The sequence below is a fragment of the Carcharodon carcharias genome, chromosome 29 (assembly GCF_017639515.1).
Source record: "Carcharodon carcharias isolate sCarCar2 chromosome 29, sCarCar2.pri, whole genome shotgun sequence".
In the NCBI taxonomy this organism is placed as follows: domain Eukaryota; kingdom Metazoa; phylum Chordata; class Chondrichthyes; order Lamniformes; family Lamnidae; genus Carcharodon; species Carcharodon carcharias.
In genome coordinates, this window is record NC_054495.1 from 3,035,709 (window position 1) to 3,043,559 (window position 7,851).

At 50.4% G+C, this 7,851-nt stretch overlaps 1 pseudogene; it reads left to right on the forward strand.

The window, feature by feature from the left end:
• Window positions 1-491: 491 nt before the first annotated feature.
• LOC121271000 lies at window positions 492-7,219 on the forward strand (annotated as a pseudogene).
• Window positions 7,220-7,851: the final 632 nt, after the last annotated feature.

Genomic DNA, 7,851 nt, shown 5'->3' on the forward strand with positions numbered 1-7,851 from the left:
GAGAGACAGATGGAGAGACAGAGAGAGAGACAGAGGGAGAGAGAGACAGCGAGAGAGACAGAGAGAGAGACAGAGAAAGAGACAGAGAGAGAGACAGAGAGAGAGAGAGAGAGACAGTGAGTGAGGGGGCAGACAGCGAATGAAAAGACACAGAGGCAAAGAGTGAGAGAGGGATAGAGAGAGAGTGAGAGAGACAGAGAGTGAGAGAGAGAGAGACAGTGTGAGAGAGAGAGAGAGACATAGGGAGACATCGAGTGAGAGGCACAGAGACAAAGAGTGAGAGAGACATAGAGAGAGAATGGGAGAATAGAGAGAGAGGGAGAGACAGCGAGTAGGAGAGACAGGCTGGGAAACACTTCGAGAGGAGGAACAGAAAGAATGAGAGGAAACTCGAGAGAGCCATGGGAAAGAAAGAAAGTGGGACACGTTTACCAGCAAAGCCCAGTGACACGGCGAGCAGAAGGATCTTCATCGTTGCTTGAGGTTTCACGATGGCTGACTGCAGACAGCAGGGCTGTTTTATAGGCTGTAGGAGCTCTGCTATCAGAGAATAACACGAACACAAGATTCATTAATGATCACAAGTGGGGGATACGTCCTTGGGAACATGAGGGGCAGGTGTGTGTTTCTCAGTTCTGTTCCCTGGGTTATTTCGGAGGTCAATCAGTACAGTTCATGAGTGTAAAACTTAGGGTGTGAGACGTTTTACAATTTAGGTAGGTTTAGAACTACAGTTGGGTTAAATAATTTTCCTTTCCCGGACTGCGAAACGAGAAACTTTAACAATAAGAATGGGATCCTTCCATGCACTGTGTGACACTGATTCAGCAAAATTATACTGGGACACAAAGAGTTAAATTATAAAGATTGTTTTCTGGACTCCTTTTGAGTTATGATGGTTAAGGGGGTGATTGGATTCAGGACTTTTTCACTGATATGGAAGAATTCTCGATAGAGAGAAGCTATTTCCTCAGGTTGGTGTTTGTGGAGGTGGTGTTGGGGGATGGGGGAGTCCAGAACAAGGGGGCACAATCTTAAAATTGGAGCCAGGCTGTTCAGAGGATGATGTCAGGAAGCACATTCTTCACACAAAGTGGGGTGGAAATCTGGAACTCTCCCCACCCACCCCACTCCCACAAAAAAGCGTTGAGGCTGGGAGAGGTCAATTGAAAGTTTCAAAACTGAGAGTAAGAGGGAGAGGGTCCAGGATAGGACCCAGCTGAGCTCATGGCTGAAGGTCTCGGTTTAGAGCCTTATGGAAGGTGCTGACCAGTCATAGTACGGTGCCCCTCCACCCCCGCCTCCTGAACCCTCCCCCCACCCAGACTCCCGCCTCCTGCACGCTCACCCCCACCCACACCCAGCCCCCCCCCGCATCACCCTGAAATGTTAGCAGAGATTACGAAAAGTGCGTCACTGGCTGTGAGGTGTTGTGAGATGGGCTGAGGTTGTTATGGAAACGCGCGATCGTACTTTGGAAGTGAGAATGGGCAGCATTGAATGTTTTAAACCCCACGTAGGTGTGGATAAGCTCGCGCGCCCTCTAACCTCTGACCTTTGTTTTGATTTAGTGGTCAGCGGGGACCGGCTGCAGTGCCTGGATGACCCGGTTCTCAGCAATGCCACTTGTGAAGGTTCATACCCGGGGATGATCACAAACAACATGATGTGCGTCGGTTATGTGGATGGCGCGAAGGATTCTTGACAGGTATGGGCCCTTGGACAATACGGGACAGCCCAGAGGGACCCCCCTTCCCTATCACGGCGGGGGGTGGGGGGTGGGGGTTGGGGTGGGGGGTGGAGGGGGGTAGATGTGGTAAGAGCGGGTCTCAGCTGGATTGCTCCCTGGGAGAGACAGCATGCATAGGATGGACCGAATGGCCCTCCCTCCTGATCCGCATACTATAACCTCTTCCAGCCCCTACAACCCTCCCTATCTCTGTAACCTCCTCCAGCCCTGACAACCCTCCCTATCGCTGTAACCTCCTCCAGCCTCTACAACCCTCCCTATCTCTGTAACCTCCTCCAGCCCCTACAGCCATCCCTATCTCTGTAACCTCCTCTATCCCCTATAGCCCTCCCTATCTCTCTAACCTCCTCCAGCCCCTACTACCCTCCCTATCTCTGTAACCTCCTCCAGCCCCTACAACTCTCCGAGATCTCTGTGCTCCTCCAATTCCAGCCTCTGGACCATCCCCCGATTCCCATCGCTCTACCATTGGCGGCCGTGTCTTCAGCTTCCTGGGGCCCTAAGCTGTTGAATTCCCTCCCTAATCCTCTCCACCTCTCTCTGTCCCTCTCTTGTTTACGTGCTCTCTCTCTCTCTCTCTCCTCCTTTAAGAGGCTCCAGCCTTTTTGACCAAGCTTTTGATCACCCATCCCTCATATTCCCTTTCTGGTCTCCATGTCAAATGCCGTCTGATTAACGTTGCTGCGAAGCTTCTTGGGGATGTTTTACTATGATACAGGCGCTATATAAATGCAAGTTGAACCAGGGGGAAGCTGTGCCATGTGAGGTTGGCCAATAATCGGCATGGTTGAATGTTTGCAGTGAGCACGCGGGTTTCGAACTCTCTTTAAGCGCTGACCTCACCATGCGGAGCTGCTGATGGATTTGATGTGTTGTTCCTCCACAGAGAGACTCTGGTGGTCCAGTCGTGTGTAATGGAGTGGTCCAGGGCATCGTGTCCTGGGGGTATGGCTGTGCTGAGAGATGCTACCCCGGTGTCTACACCAAGGTCTGCAATTATGTGTCCTGGATCCAGGACATCATCGCCGCAAACTGAGGTCATCACTTGACGGGGGGAAAACCCTCCGATCTAATATGGTGCTGAATAATTCTCCGCTCCGCTTCCTAGGCCTGACCTTTCTGTACCAGCTCATGTAAAGAATCAATAAAACACATTGCAAACATACACCACACTTTGTCTTTTCCAGTCTGAGGATCTCCCACTCTCAATGTTCTCCCCTCCCCTGATCGCATCAACTTGGCTCCTGTTCACTTAAGTTTACTAATCGATCAGTTGAAGATGATCAAAGGTTTTGATAGGGTCGATAGAGAGAAACTATTACCTCTGGTGGGGGTGAAGAGTCCAGAACAAAGGGGCAGAACGTTAAAATTCAAGCCAGACCATACAAGGGGTGATGTCACTTCTTTACACAAACACCTGGAACTCTCTCTGCCAGCCCCCATCCCCCAAAACCCCATTCCTCCTGCCCTGCTCAAAGGGCCTGTGGGTGCTGGCTGCCAGCAATGTTAATGCCATTGAACGGCATGGGGTGATAGTTGGATTCTGTCTATTGGAGATGGTCATTGCCTGGAACTCGTGTGGTGTGAATGTTACTTGCCACTTGTCAGCCCAAGCCTGGATATTGTCCAGGTCTTGCAGCATTTGGACATGTTCTGCTTTAGTATCTGAGGAGTCGCGAATGGTGCTGAACATTGTGCAATCATCAGCGAATATCCCCACTTCTGACCTTTTGATGGAAGGAAGGTCATTGATGAAGCAGCTGAAGATGGTTGGGCTGAGGACACTACACTGGGGAACTCCTGCAGTGATGACCTAGACCGCCGATGACCTACCTCCAACGACCACATCCATCTTCCTTTGTGCTCGGTATGACTCCAACCAGTGGAGAGTTTTCCCCTTTATTCCCAACTGACTCCAGTTTTGCTGGGGCTCCTTGATGCCAGACTCGGTCAAATGCTGCCTTGATGTTAAGGGTAATCATCCTCGCCTCAACTCAGGAGTTCAGCTCTTTTGTCTGTGTTTGAACCAAGGCTATAATGAGGTCAGAGTTTGAGTAACCTTGGCGGAACCCAAACTGAGCATCAGTGAGCAGGTACTAGCTGGTTGGGATTTGTCCTGCTTTTAGAGTGTCGGACATACCAGGGCAATTTCTCACATTGCCTGGTAAATGGCTGTCTGGCAGGAGGCAGAGAGTGGGGATAGGGGATCCATCTCAGGATGGCGGCCGGTGACTAGTGGAGTTCCGCAGGGGTCAGTGTTGGGACCACAACTTTTCACTTTATACATTAATGATCTAGATGAAGGAACTCAGGGCATCCTGGCTAAGTTTGCAGATGATACAAAGATAGGTGGAGGGACAGGTAGTATTGAGGAGGCGGGGAGGCTGCAGAAGGATTTGGACAGGTTAGGAGAATGGACAAAGAAGTGGCAGATGGAATACCACATGGGGAAGTGTGAGGTCATGCACTTTGGTAGGAAGAATAGAGGCAAAGACTATTTTGTAAATGGGGAGAGAATTCAGAAGTCTGGAGTGCAAAGGGACTTGGGAGTCCTAGTCCAGGATTCTCTAAAGGTTAACTTGCAGCTTGAGTCGGTAGTTAGAAAGGCAAATGTAATGTTGGCATTTATTTCAAGAGGACTAGAATATAAAAGCAGGGACGTGCTGCTGAGAATTTATAAGGCTCTAGTCAGACCACATTTAGAATATTGTGAGCAATTTTGGGCCCCATATCACAGGAAGGATGTGCTGGCCCAGGAGAGGGTCCAGAGAAAGTTTACGAGAATGATCCCAGGAATGAAAGGCTTAACATATGAGGAATGTTTGAGGATTCTGGGTCTATACTCAATGGAGTTGAGAAGGATGAGGGGGGATCTGATTGAAACATATCAGCCATGATTGAATGGCGGAGCAGACTTAATGGGCTGAATGGCCTAATTTCTGCTCCTATGTCTTATGGTCTTATGGGTTTATGCCAGTGTTGCATTGGCCTATACTGCCTTGGGTTTAGGAGAATGAGATCTGAGCTCATTGATACATAGAATATTTTCAAGGGGTTAGGCAGGGTTGATGCTGAGAGGCTGTTTACCCTCCGCACACCCCCACCACAGATCCCTCAAACCACACCACCGGCTGGAGAATCTCAAATTCTGGACTGGGCACAGTCTCAGGAGAAGTGGATTGAGATGAGGAGAAAGTTCTTCAATTGGAGGGTTGTGAATCTTTGGAATTCTCTCCCCCCACCAGAGAGCTGTGGATGCTCCGTCGTTGAGTCTATTCAACACTTGAGGTCGAGAGATTTTTGGACACTAGTGGAGAGGGTGGGAAAGGGGAACAGAGGGAGAAGTTCAGCCCTGATCTGACTGAATGGGGAAGCAGGCTTGAGGCACTTTGGGAGATGCTGAGGTCAAGAAAGGTGACATAAAAGTCCTTCCATCTTTCCTGCAGCCCCAATGTGTTTTGTTTAAAATGCTGGTTATAACTGTTTACATACAGTTTATATTCATAACCTATAGTCCACTGCTGTCCAGACCATTATCTTGGGCACTCACAATCGGCTGATCCCTTCATACTGAGGCTAAACCTGATGTCCAGACAGAAGGTTGAGATGGACAATCCTACAAACACATCTCGTTCAACCTCAAAACTCAAGTTGCAGATTTGACTATATCCAACCACCCCTGGACCGGCCTCCCAAATTCCAACCTCCATCAACGTCTGGAGAAACAAAACTCTGTTGGATCCCGTGTCCTAATAGACACAAAGTTCCTGTATAACACTCCTTCTCTCTGTAACCTCCTCCAGCCCCTACAACCCTCCCTATCTCTGTAACCTCCTCCAGCCCCTACAACCCTCCCTATCTCTGTAAGCTCCTCCAGCCCCTACAACCCTCGCTACCTCTGTAACTTCCTCCAGCAGCTACAATACTCCCTATCTCCATAACCTCCTCCAGCCCCTACAGCCCTCCCTATCTCAGTAAGCTCCTACAGCCCCGACAACCCTCCCAATCTCCATAACCTCCTCCAGCCCCTGCAACCCCCCCCTATTTCTGTACACTCCTCCAGCCCCTACAATGCTCTCTTTCTCTAACCTCTCCAGCCCCTAAAACCTTCCTTATCTCTGTAACCTCCCCAGCCCCTACAACCCTCCCTATCTCTGTAAATTTCTCCAGCCCCTACAACCCTCCCTATCTCTGTAACTGCCTCCAGCCCCTACCACCCTCCCTATCTTTGTAACCTCTTCCAGCCCCTACACCCTCCCTCTCTCTGTAAATTCCTCCAGCCCCTACAACACTCCTTCTCTCTCTAACCTGCTCCAGCCCCTAAAATCCTCCCTATCTCTGTAAATTTCTCCAGCCCCTACAACCCTCCCTATCTCTGTAACTGCCTCCAGCCCCTACAACCCTCCCTATCTCTGTAACCTCCTCCAGCCCCTACACCCTCCCTCTCTCTGTAACCTCCTCCAGCCCAGACAACCCTCTTTATCTCTGTAACCTCCTCCAGCCCCGGGAACCCTCTCTATCTCTGTTAACTCCTCCAGCCCCTACAACCCTCCCTATCTCTTTTACCTCCTCCAGCCCCTACAACCCTCTCTATCTCTGTAACCTCCTTGAGCCCCTACAACCCTCCCCATCTCTGTAACCTTCTCCAGCCCCGACATCCCTCCCTCTCTCTGTAAGCTCCACCAGCTCCTACAACCCTCCCTTTCTCCAACATCTCCAGCCCATACAAACCTCCCTACCTCTGTAACCTCCTCCAGCTCCTATAACCTTCCTTCTCTCTGTAAACTCATCCAGCCCCTAGAAGCCTCCCTACCTCTGTAACCACCTCCGGCCCCTACAACCCTCTGAGATCTCTGCTGTCCTCCAATTCCGGCCGCTTGACCAACCCCGATTCCCATCGCTCCACCATTGGCGGCCGTCCCTTCAGCTGCCTGGGGCCCTAAGCTTCTGCATTCCCTCCCTAAACCTCTCCACCTCTCTCTGTCTCTCTCTTGTTCATTGCTCTCTCTCTCTCCTCCTTTCAGAGGCTCCAGCCTTTTTGATCGAGCTTTTGATCACCCATCCCTAATATTTCCTTTTGGATCTCCATGTCAAATGCCATCTGATTAACATTCCTGCGAAGCTTCTTGGGGATGTTTTACTATCGTACAGGCGCTATATAAATGCAAGATGAATCAGGAAGAAGCTGTGCCATATGAGGTTGGCCAATATTCGGTGTGGTTGAACGTTTGCGGTGAGCACACAGGTTTCGAACTCTCTTTAAGCGCTGACCTCACCATGTGGAGCTGCTGATGGATTTGATGTGCTGTTCTTTTACAGGGAGACTCCGGTGGTCCAGTCGTGTGTAATGGAGTGCTCCAGGGCATCGTGTCCTGGGGGTACGGCTGTGCGGACAGAGGCTACCCCGGAGTCTACACCAAGGTCTGCAATTATGTGTCCTGGATCCAGGACACCATCGTCGCAAACTGAGGTCATCACTTGGCTTGGGAGAGCCCCCCGAGCTAATATGGTGCTGAATAATTCTCTGCTCCGCGTCCTAGGCCTGACCTTTCTGTACCAGTTCATGGAAAGAATCAATAAAAAAAATTGCAAAAATACACCACACTTTGTCTTTTCCAGTCTGAGGAACTCCCACCCTCAATGTTCTCCCCTCCCCTTGATCGCATCAACTTGGCTCCTGTTCGCTTGAGTTTACTAACCGAGCGGTTGAAGATGATCAAAGGATTCGATAGGTTCGATAGAGAGAAACTATTTCCTCTGGTGTGGGGGGTGGGGTGGGAAGGGGGAACAAGGGGGCAGAACGTTAAAATTCGAGTCAGACTGTTCAGGGGTTGAATGTCATTTCTTTACACAAAAATCTGGAACTTTCTCTCCCCGCCCCCGGCCCCAAAACCACATTCCTCCCGCCCTGTTCAAAGGGCCTGTGGGTGCTGGGTGCCAGCAATGGTAAAGCCATTGAACGGCAAGGGGCGATAGTTGCATTCTGTCTATTGGAGATGGTCATTGCCTGGAACTCCTGTGGTGTAAACGTTACTTGCCACTTTTCAGCCCAAGCCTGGATATTGTCCAGGTCTTGCAGCATTTGGACATGGACTGCTTCA